Raw genomic sequence first — 12,300 nt, 5'->3', positions numbered from 1 at the left:
AATAGTAATTATTCTCTATTCAGGATGTGTTTGAGTTATACAACTAATTACCTCATTTTACTATTGTTCTATAATCAAAAGAATTAGCTTGCTATTTAGGCTATTCACATATGTAAGTAATATGGTTTCATAATATTACTCAAATAAACTATTTGAAGTATCACAACAAAAAATTAATTTTACCTTCAGGGGGAAAGACTGTTTCAACAGAACTCCTGTGTGATTTTGTCAGTTTATGAGTTTTTAAGCAGACACGTAGGCTGTCTTCACATATTTTGTTAAAAAGTTACTCCCTCTAAAGCAGGATCACGTTTCTTTCTTATGCCATTAGTTATGGAAAACACATGCAGGTAGGAATACAGAGACACTCACAAGCTGAACAGCTCTTATATCAAGTTCATCATCCTGTATTCTGAACCTTTTTATAAGTTTACAAAGTGGATTCTCTTTTCTGTCCAGTCAGTATCGATCACTTCCATGCTTCCTCTGGGCAGCTGGTGTATTACCTTCTTCCTGTAACTGATCATCAGTTCCGGATGTCTGAAATGAAACAGTGTGATGCTAAAAACAGCCTTCCAGAGGGACCTTGACAGGGTAGAGAGGTGGGCCCATGCAAACCTCATGAAATTCAACAAGGCCACATGCATGGTCCTGCACATGAGTCAGGGCAACTCAACATGGATATGGGCTGGGAAATGAATGGATTGAGAGAAGCCCTGCAGAGAAGGACTTGAGGGTATTACTGGATGAAAGACTTAATATGAGCCAGCAACGTGTGCTTGCAGCCCAGAAAGCCAAGCATGTCCTGGGCTGTGTCAAAAGAAGCATGACCAGCAGGTCAAGGGGTGTGATTCTCTCCCTCTACTCTGCACTCAGGAGACCTCACCTGGAGGACATGGACCTGTTGGAGCAGGTCCAGAGCAGGGCCCCAAAGATGATCCAAAGGCTGGAGCACCTCCCATAAGAGGACAGGCTGAGAGAGATGGGGCTGTTCAGCCTGGAGGAGGGAAGACTCTGGGGAGATCTTACAGCTGCCTTTCAGTACCCGAAGAAAGCTGGAGAAGGACATTTTACAAGGGCATGTAGTGATAGGATGAGGGGGAATGCCTTTAAAGTGAAAGACAGTGGACTTAAATTAGATTTTAGGAAGAAATTCTTTACTGTGAGGGTGTTGAGACACTGGCACAGGTTGCCCAGAGAAATTGTAGATGCTTCAACCCTGGAAGCGTTCAAGGCCAGGCTGGATGGGACTTTGAGCAACTTGATCTAGCAGAAGGCATCCCTACCACGGCAGGGGGTGTGGACCTAGATGAACTTTAAGGTCCCTTCCAACACAAACCATTCCATGATTCTATATTATCCTGTACTTTCAAATGATGATCAATTCTAAACAAAACCAACAACAACTCCTATTAAGTAAATGGAAGACTGATAAGAACTGAGCAATTTTACAAAACCCAGTCGGGTACTGAAGTTTCATTAAGTCCTCTGTATACTCAGTGAAAAACTCCTGAATACACTAACACAAGGAGCAGGGGGAGGGGGGAAGTTTTAGCCACAGAGGGATTCTTCCTTATTTTTTGTCATGTTAAACTGTTCTGAAAACAAAAAGGAAAATTAACTAATTTAACTGAAAAGACTCACCAGAAAGCCCTTTTATTTAAAATGTAAAAACTGTAAAAAATGGCCTTAGAGTAAAATATAATCAGTATGTCAACAAGAAGAACTTTCAACATTAAGAGGGAGCCATGAAGAACAGGAGCAAGACTTCCAGCTGCTCCAAAGTTAAGGCCTCAGAGAAATGACTTGAGAAGTTCATGAGATAGCTTCTATTCAAAACAGACCATGGCTGAATGACAAAACTTCAGGAGCCTGAGTCACTAAGGTGCTGGTGATTTGCAAAAGTACTTGCATAAGAGTTTTAAGTTTTCACAATGGGGGTGGGAGGCACTGGAGCAGTTGACTTGGAGGGTGTGGAGTCTCCATCCTTGGAGGTATTCCAAACACAACAGGATACAGCCCTCAGCAACCTGCTCCGACCTCAGAGTCTGCCCTGCATTCAACGGGGGTCAGACTAGATGAGCCACTGAGGTCTGCTCCAACCTGAGCTATTTAATAATTCTATGATTTGGAAAAAATAGTCTGAGAAGCAGTTAACCTCAGAACTTCATTTTTGCCACAATCTTCATTTTTCCTTTCTCACATACTTGAGTTTTAATGTTGTACTTTTAAAGAAACTTGTTTGCTTAGAATTCCTGCAATTCACAACTTTGAATTAAAATTGCACATTTTACTTAATATTAATTTTTCTTAATATGAAGTTTAACACTCTTCAGGGAAGCCTTTGCCCCCCCTAGGGTTTCTTTATTGAGAAAATGTTGCAATACTGGAGGTGCCTTTGGGAGCAATTCAATCCAGTTAGGTCAATAGCACACAATATGACAAAAGCTACAAAAATTTTTCATGAAAAAACTACCTGCATATTAACAAGCATGTAGTAAATTCTATTCTGTTCTATTAATTCATTTTGAGTCTCTCGTTCTGTGATGACACCACTTTCAAGTGCATCTATAAGATCTGCATTTTGAACTGTTGAGAAATTATGAGCGATAACAAGTGTATTACGCCCTTTCCATACCTGGAAACAGCGTAACAATGGTTTCACGCTATCATTTTCAGGTACATATAATATTTCCAATCTTCATAATATAGTTGAACAAAATATTTTAACTGAAATTTTTTCCTTAGAAATGGTGTTATAGTAAAGATCAAAATTGTCAACTGAGAAATTTTGAATTTCACAGTATCTTTCAGTTCCTCTGAGGTAAACTAAAGGAAAAACATAACTTAAATCAAATACCACAAAACATATTTTATTTGAAAATATAAATCAAGATACTCTGGTTTTTTTATGTCAGAGTATTCCTTTCCAAACTCAAATATCTAGAAGTTCTATTTTGACACTCCCCCTTCCATAACTCCCAGGTTATATATCCAGTTTCCGCTGAGAAAAGACTGGCTACCATTAAGCATGTTACTGACAATTCTATTTCAAAGCATTTCACAAATATTAAAAATTAATCACTTAGCAACTTTACTTGCTCTAAATTACTTACTTGACTTCACTGAAAAATGTTTCTCTAAAATGGTACTTAAAATCACACTTCCATTACCCATGTTGGGTTTTCATCTTTTTAATTACTCACGTATAATAAAATAAATCCTAGAAGTATGTAGTTTGACATGACAAAGATATTTTTACAGGCACATTGTGACAGTGTGCACTTGGATAAATTGGTATTAATATCTAATGACCTAAAAAGTGAATCCAAGCTTTATATAATTCAGTTTAAAAATCTTCACTTAACATTTTGAACTGCTAGAATAATGGCTTAATAAATGTTTTACAATTAGGATATAAAATGGTAATGTGTGGAATATTCTCAATGAATTTCCAGCTAAACCTGATACCTTAATATTGTCATATGATTTTAAGAACTGGAAATGACAGCCATTCGAACCATCCCATAAAAAATGGTATGCATTTTCTTGGTAGTCTGGAAACTTCACTGTGTTTGAGGTGTTCTTATAAAGTTAAGTCACATCAAAATGCAGAAGAAAATCAAGTTCAGGTCCTTCATTGTAAAAAGCAGAACACCCCATCCACGAAAACAGTAAAGAAAAGATTCAGCAGAGGTTTGGCAAAGCCTGTAGGGAAAAGTGGTCTGCTCTAGGTCTGATGTAAACCTTCCATAGGGGCACATACTTAGCACAGTGAGGAAAAGGTAGGCAAGAACAGGACGGATGAACGCTTGGTACAGAACAGCTGAGCTTTGTCTTGCTTAACATCAGCAATCAAAGGGAGTCTAGTCAGAGCAAGATTTTCTGGCATGCTCTGCCAGAAATGTCAACAGGGACATTCATCTTACCATATGACATATTTTAAAGATAGCTGGGGGAGGTGAGAAGCTAAGTAACTTGTTAGAGCTAGCTGTATAAATTTTGTATTGCAGCAGTCAGTAGGGATCCCAAAAAATCTCTCTCAATCAGCAGTTCTCTGCCCTCCTTTACAGGGCATAGGTCAGGAGAAAAATCCTTGCAAGTGCCAGCTAGTGTAGTTTTACAGAATAGAGGAAATTATCAGGAATTATGACTAGTAGACAAAGACTCTAACTCTTGCTGAAATTAGTGGCAATTAGTCATCCAAGTAAAAATCAGGACTAAAAGATCTTTGAAGATAAGAATGTAGATTCTGTTGTCTGACTCTTCCAGATACAACCCTGCACAGCGGGTAGAGTAAGGTACTTCTCCTGAGGCAGAACGGCGTATGGTGGAAAAATGTTTTCTAAATATCTTGTCCATAGGTAAGATGAAATGTTTATGCAATGGTGGGAATTCACCCAGAGCATAAGCATAGATGCACAGTGAGAGAGAAACAGAGGAGGGACAAACGAAACAAATATGATTGATTCAGCCCGAGGAATAGGTGGAAGTGTTTTGTAAACTGTTCATGCACTTGCTTAGAGCAGACAACAAGAAATAAAGGATTGACTATTCTTTTCAATTGTCTATGTGGTTTATAAGTTATGTCTAGACAGCAGTCAACATGTGGCAGCTCTTCTTGAAAAAAACCCTGAGCTGGTTTTGATATACTTTGCTGGGTGTTAATAAGAACATAGCAAACATAGATCCCCAAAACTGTTTGGAAATATTTAGATCTTAGTCCATGTTGAGGTTTCTACTGCTCTAAAGATGAAAGCTTGTTTGGGAAAGCCTGCTGCCGTTCACGCCTACCCATAAAATCATTAACTGAATTCCATGGGCACTTACAAAAACATTTCACTACTGATCAATATGGAGCTTGTCCAGTACTGTCTGCACAACTGATTCAGTATCCTTCTGCTTGATGAGGGAACATCAGCTTTGAATTTTAGGATTGCGAACCAGAGCTCGGGCAATTGCTATTCTTTGTTTCTGGCCCCCGCTCAGCTGTGCCCCTCTGTCTCCAACCACGGTTTCAAACTTCTACAAGACAACCACACACATTTATGTTGGAATAATACTCAGTGGCACAGTCCTTTCGCCAAAGAAAGGCAGCGTCAAGAAAAGGCACATCAGGGTCAGCAGCCCCAGCAGCATCTTCTCCTTCCTCTAAAACACCTGCTTGGACATACCTGCCAAATCATTTGTGTCCCTGGAATTCTAACGGTTCTTCAAATGCCCACCAAGTCATGACCTAAAGATTTAAAACTGGCATTCTTCCAAAAAGTTACAAGGAAGCTCGGCATATTCACAGCTCCAGGCATAGCATCCTCTGTTTACCAGAATCCCTTCTAAGGAACTATTTGGCACAAGAAGCTTTAGGAGAAATTATTTCAGCGGGACAGCTGGTTTGCTTACCTCGGGTAGCTTCATGATGAAGTCAAAAGCATTGGCTTCCTTGGTAGCTTTCTCAATCTCTTCCATGGTGACATCCTCACGGCCATAGCGAATGTTTTCTGCAATGGTAGTAGCAAATAGCACGGGCTCCTGATTCACCACACCAATGATCTCCCGCAGATATCTTACGTTTATGTCTTAATATCCTGCCCGTCAATGGTAACCTAAACAAAAAGCAGCAGACCAAAATTTACTTCAGTGTTTTGGTCAAGGAACCTCTCTCCCCAGGCTGGCACATGCCTTCTTAGGGGAGACCGTACCATGTCATTGGAACAAGGCCGGCCAGGCCAGAACTAGACTTGCAACGACACAGAGCCGTCCTCTCACTTGAGGTACCTTACCGTGCCTTCCTTGGGATCGTAAAGTCTCTGGATGAGCTGAACAGTTGTACTTTTCCCACAGCCACTGCCACCAACCAGGGCCACTGTCTGGCCACAACTAACCTTGAGATTCAAGCCCTTCAGTACCTGTGCATGTAAGAAATGTGACCCAAAACATAACAGTATATAAAAACATCAGTGTAAATTTGAAGAAACTCTAAAGGCTACAGTAAATTTTTGCAAGGACCTCTAGATAAGAAAGAGGAAGGACTATATGTGAAACTGTGGAAGATGTGCAGTTTTGCTGCACTATGAAGACACCCTTCCTTCTGCTCATCCCTTCAAAATGTGGCATTTTATACCTAAATGAAGGTCTGCTTTCCGTGCAAATGTACTGCTTAGTCTCAGAGAGGTGGTGAAGATGCCACATAGCAATTACTGCAGCCATAGAGGAAAAGAACTTTTCTTTCCCTCTTACACCTCTGTCAGCCTATGGAGCTTTTCTTTGTAGCTTTCTGTAAAACTTTAAGATGCAGAAAGACATTTGCAAACCTCTGTGTAATGAGATGAAAGGGAACCTTGCCCTGGATATTTCTTTTTCAGGTATCAAGGAGAAAGAGTTCAGAGTTTCATTTTTACATATTTATATGAAACCTCATATTATGTCATTACAAGTAACCGAGTAGGAAGCCACCACGAGGAGGTTCTTAGTTAAAAGAAGTAGGAGAGCTGATATCCCATTAAACTTTTCTCAGGACTATTCTTACTTCAGAACCATAGGGTAAAGAAATCATTCTTTTCTTTCAGTAATACTAAAACCTCTAAAAATTGCCATTTTTATCAAGAATATTTTTAATTGTGAGATTCAGATGTTGTCAAAATGACCAAGTATGAACTGAGATAACCTAGTTGAAACCCTTAAGCTACTTTACAACACAATTGTAAGTCTTTGTTTCACAAGTTTTCACATGGTAATATACTTATTACAGTGTTAGACATTTACATGGAAGCTAGTCCTGGGAAGAGGATAAAAGCTAAGAGCCTGATCCAAAACTTGAAGTTGCAAATGGAAACATTTCCCTGATTTCAGTCAACTTTGGGCCAAATACTTTGTTGCCTACTGAAGTGAGAAGATTAAAGTCTCCTCACAATATTTTCTTACACATAAACATGTAAGATAAAAGGTGCTAAATAGAACAGGCCTGCCTGAGGGCATTCTTTAGGTTTTATGTCCATGTTACCACAAGCTAATGTTGGAAAAGCAGCTTAGATATTTCAAACTCTGCTAAAACGTAGCTGTGACAACAGCAAGCCTGGCATAGCCATCACACACAAGCAACTGCTCAGTTTCCTGGGCAGGTTTTGCAGCCCTTGCTGGAGAAGGGTTCCTGCAGTTATCACATGGGACAAATCAACCCGGACAGGCTGGAGAGTTGGGCAGAGAGGAATCTAAAGAAGTTCAATAAAGGCAATTATAAGGTCCTGCATCTAGGGAGGAGCAACCCCATGCACCAGTACAGGCCAGGGGTTGGCCTGCTGGAAAGCAGCTCTGTGGAGAAGGACCTGGGGATTTTGGTGGACAGCAAGGTGCCCATGAGCCAGCAGGGTGCCCTTGGGGCCAAGAAGGCCAGTGGGATCCTGGGGTGCATGAGGAGGAGTGTGGCCACCAGGTCGAGGGAGGTGATCCTGCCCCTGTGCTCTGCCCTGGTGAGGCAGCACCTGGAGTGCTGGGGCCAGTGCTGGGATGCCCAGTTCGAGACAGGGAACTGCTGGAGAGAGTCCAGCGGAGGGTTGCAAAGACAATGAGGGGACTGGAGCATTTCCCTTATGAAGAAAGGCTGAGAGAGCTGGGCCTGCTTAGCCTGGAGAAGAGAAGACTGAAAAGAGATCTTATCGATGTCTACAAATATCTTACGGGCAAGTGCCAGGAGGATGGAGCCAGGCTCTTTTCAGTAGTGCACAGCACCAGGAAGAACTGGCTGAAAGATACCACCTCCTAACATACAGACTCCATCTGAGTAGCTTGTAGTAGGCGTCTGGGATTGAGGATAAACTTTCTGAAGGAAGAAAGTGTAAAATCTGTGACAGACTCTAAGAATTCCAAAATCAACTCTGACGTACAGAAAGATTAATGGAAGTACAGCAAAGTCAACAGAGTAGAAGAATCAATAACAGGAGAAAGGAAATACTGGTGTTGGATCAGAAAGAAAGTAACAAGGATGGAGTAATTGCATGAGTGTTGCAGTATATTGTAAAGAAAGGAGAGAGAGTGATATGGAGAAAATGAGATCAATTTATATCCAAATCTCTTTTGGGAATGACTGTAAGAGAGATTACTGGGATAGTGTTTGTCTCTGACAGTCTAGATTAGATTTGGACATGGACGGAGAGAGCAATTCAGTCGGAAATGTGTGACTGTAAGAGACACTAACATCATAAATACAGACTAAAAAAAATCAAATGGCAGCAATAGTTGCATAGCTCATGTCCTCTGGGAAGTGATAGCTGAGAAGTTTAAGTAATCACTGAACAAATAAAAGGGCTTTTTTTTTTTTTAATTAGTTTAAGGCTATTAAGTTAAAGCTGGTTACAAATAAAAATCAAGGATAAAATGACTGCAGGTTGAATGAGTTCATGTAATTACATGAACATACACCAAAAAAAGTCTGCAAAAATGGTTTTCCATTTTGTGGATCTTAGAAATTAAAAAGCATCGAGATGATAGTTGCACCAACAATAGCTTTGAAACTGCAGTTCAGCTTCAATTTTCAGTAGAAAAAACCCACAAAAGTGCATGGTGCCAAAAGTCGAGTGACCAGTGTGAATTAGAGTATTTTAATTACCACATCTGACCTGAAATGAAAAATGGTAAGGAGGGCACCTGCCTTTTATAGTGATCACGAACTCTTTATTCTAAACTGGCAAACATAACAGTGGTCCAGCACAAAGACTTTTAGTGATTATTTTCAAATTGTGGATAGAGCCGCAGGACTGAAGGGTTACAACAGAAACAGTAACCTGAGAAATTGTAAGCTTTTATCTTGTCAAAAACAGCACACAAAGCTTGCAAACTAATTCTGAAGAAAATAATAAAATTTAAAAAAAGAAAATAAAACAAAATCATAAGAAAATACATTAAATGAAATGTGTCATGAGTTACGAAAGCGAAGGATTAACCCAATTACTTTTCTTTAATACTGTTTTTTCCGGAGAGGCTAGACACAGTAGAACTAACCCACTGGGACTTCATTAATGCCATCTAATGCCAATTTATCCTAAAGCCATAGGATAAATTGCTAATTTAGTTAATAGCTGTGAAGTAGTAAAAGAACAGTAAAGTAAGAAACTCTTTGAAGAAAAATAGCAGTGTTCAGCAGGGAGATGTAGTAAGTAAGGGAGCTGGCAACCTGAATTGTTCAGTCAGTCTTGTGATTTATTATTTTTACTTGTATTAGTGACTTGGGCATGCAAACAATACTTAAGATAGTGAAATTTCCTGATGGTACAAAACTGAGAGAAACATTACAGAGGACCAGTGAGAGGACCAGGACAAAAGAATATCAAAACACCTTACAGAATTAGATACGCTGTGTTGGAGGGTAGTAATAAGAGAAGTAGATGAACCATAATTATGTGAAACAAAAGATGACAAAAATAAAGAAAAAAGATGACTAATGAAATGGCAAACGTCTAACATATGAGAAAACAAAAATAACCTAATTTGGTTGGCCTAGCAAAATACTACCTAAAAGAGTCTATGTTTATTTCTATAAACAGCACAGGAAAGTAAATCTGTGGGAGAGAATTATTAAATAAAAGGTTCAGTGCTGCTACAGGAACAAATTAATATATAGGAACTGTGCACATACCTTGTTGGAAAGGGACACCCAGTCTTCACTCAAGCAGTAGAATATCCTCCCTGCAGCACCAGAGTCAAAAAGCTTACCTGGTTTTAGGATGGAGCTTTTCCACTTATTAGCAGGAGGGCTAGATGACACATTTGTTTGCTATAATAGCAGGACCTGGTCCCGGTAACATGGTACGTCCTTCCCATTTCTGAGTCACAAGGAAAAACCTACATCACGCTCGGTGCACTCATAGCAGCAAGTGGCTGGCAAATAGTGCTATAAAGGTGAGTGGGAAAAAGAGGTGATGAGAGGCAGGGAGGTGGTTAACAGCAGTGGGTAACTAAAGAAAGATGCTGGGGTGAACTGGGAAGCCAGGTGTAGATACCTGAAGGGCTTATTTTAGCCACCTGAGGCAGGGAGCAGTGGCAGGCAGAGCATAAAGAGGGAAGCAGGTCACAGGATGGTATGTGTCTTCTGTAGATGACCCAATTACTATTGAACTTTGAGTTTGAAAAAATTTTGCCAGTTTTTGTGGTCATGCTAGTTATCTTTAGGTAAAAGAGAAAAAAAGATGGCAAGAATGATGTTCCATAGTATAATACAAATAAATACATGTGCATGACCGTGGTTTGTGACCTTAGTGTTATACTTGCCTTTTCTTGCTATGTGCCTGTCTTTTTGACTTACAGCTCTCACTGGGTTTATGAGGCCTGTAAGATCAGATTCTCTTTGGGAAAGGGACTGTTTCTGCATGTCTCGTGATGTTTTTTGAAACTAATGAAAAAGGAGATAAAAGAAAAAAATCAGTAGAGATGAAAAAATGCAAAAAATCTTTAGCCACTCTTATAAAAATAGCCAACATATGGAAACTCTATTTTCACCTTTCAATTTCTTTTTTCTGTTCTCCAAATGCTGCTATGGTTCATATTGCTGCCACAACTTCCTCTGCAGTAGCTCCTGCTGTTCCATATGCAGTTAGCTCTTCATAGTGAATGCAGAAATTATTTGTATAGATGCAAAATATTTTAACTCTCCCATTCAAACAAAACCAGAATGATCTTAAGCATTGTTCTGTTGTCTACAAATTCTTAATTTATTGTACTGAATTTAATTTATAAAGATTTATAGAACCCCATATTTAACTTACAAGGCAGAAATTTGATGAAGGGCATCATGGCAATGCTTGCATTGCATAAAATATATCAACTAGAAAAAATGCATGTTATCTGCTGCCAAAAAATGAGGTTGGATTTTCAGTTCTTCTATACTTTCATCACTGTGGAAAGTCAGAGGAGCTAAGGTTCCTTACACTTAGAAATACTTGCACTACTGGTGTCTCGGGGGAGACAGTGTAACCATCGGGCAGTTCTGGTTTGTGTCAGGAGAATCAATTGCCCAACAAGCACAGGAACATTCATGCTCTGTGACACACGGTAAGTGGCAGATGAAGCTATAGCTGAGTATTTACGTGCTATGAAGTATTAGGGACTGCACATTTTAAATAGGATTGGGATTTTCTTCTTAGCTTAAAGGTTGGCTGGCCAGTATCACTGAAATTCAGTATCCGTTTGCTAGTTGACACTGATGCCCTTTTGCAAGTCCTAGCCAAAAGCAGTTACAATTCTATAGGTGAAGCACAGCGTTTTCAGTAAGTTACTGGGAGCTGAGCAAAGGGACAACTGGGAGCAGAGTTCACGGTGTGCTGGCTGCCCAGCTGTGTCTGCCCATGTCCTTGTGCTGTTCCCAGGGGTAATGCCCTCCTTGTCTTGGGGTCAGGGCCCACAGACGGGCCTTATCACAGGGAACCTGATTCACTGCAGGTTCATGCCAGGACTTACTGTCAGTTACCTGTGATGACCACAGCTGTGCCATTTTACTTCATTTCTGTATGTATTGATTTTTCTGACAGTACTTGGTTATTTTGGTGGTGTAGTTGTCATGAAGCCCAGTGGAGAAGACAAAGGTATTGCTTATTTACCCTTTCATTCGAGGGTGTGTTATACTTACATAAACTTTGCAGCAGTATAGCTGAGCCCACGGTGGAGGCATACACTTCTTCAGCTGCACTGGTGTCATCATACACCTATTCACACCTTCCTCCATGTGGGCAATGTCTGAATTCACGAAGAGCCAGACTGCGTTTGAAGTCTTACAGATACCAGATGGGATTATAGAAGCTATAGCTTGCCAGTTTATTGAAAACTCACACTTTTTGCCTACCTTTTCCCAGAGAGCTGATGAAAATCCCAGAACAGGACTAAGGGCCAGGATTACAAGTGGTAATTTCCAGCCTTTTGTAAAACCAACTATAACTCCAGTGAAAAAGGTAGCCACTGCCTGAAAGAACTTTACCATTTTCCCCCCAGTTCCTTCATTAATCTTGGAGATGGTACTGAAAAAAACAAATTATATCCAAACAAATATGAAAGTGTGGAAAAGATAGACTCTTTGGACGCAATACAGTTGTCAGTGCTCCATCATGTTTCTAACACCTACAGTTCAACACAGCTACAAGTCTGCAGCCACAGAGGGCAAGAAGCACCATTCTCCAGTATCTGTGTTCCTCAGGCTTCATTTAAATGATCTGTACACACGTCAGGATCCCCATCCCTATAAATAATAGCATGGCTTGCAGAGGAGTTTAATAATGTACAATAACATTGCTCTGAGGGAAGTATTGCAAATTTTCAAGA

The 12,300-nt window shown here is 40.1% G+C and overlaps 1 pseudogene; it reads right to left on the bottom strand.

Moving 5' to 3' along the window:
- LOC121086053 overlaps positions 1-12,300 on the bottom strand; it is a 31,066-nt pseudogene that overhangs the window by 16,034 nt on the left and 2,732 nt on the right.

This window comes from Falco naumanni, chromosome 4 (genome assembly GCF_017639655.2).
Source record: "Falco naumanni isolate bFalNau1 chromosome 4, bFalNau1.pat, whole genome shotgun sequence".
NCBI lineage: Eukaryota > Metazoa > Chordata > Aves > Falconiformes > Falconidae > Falco > Falco naumanni.
Note: the sequence above shows the minus strand (reverse complement) of the source record. Positions and strands in the feature narration are given on the sequence as shown.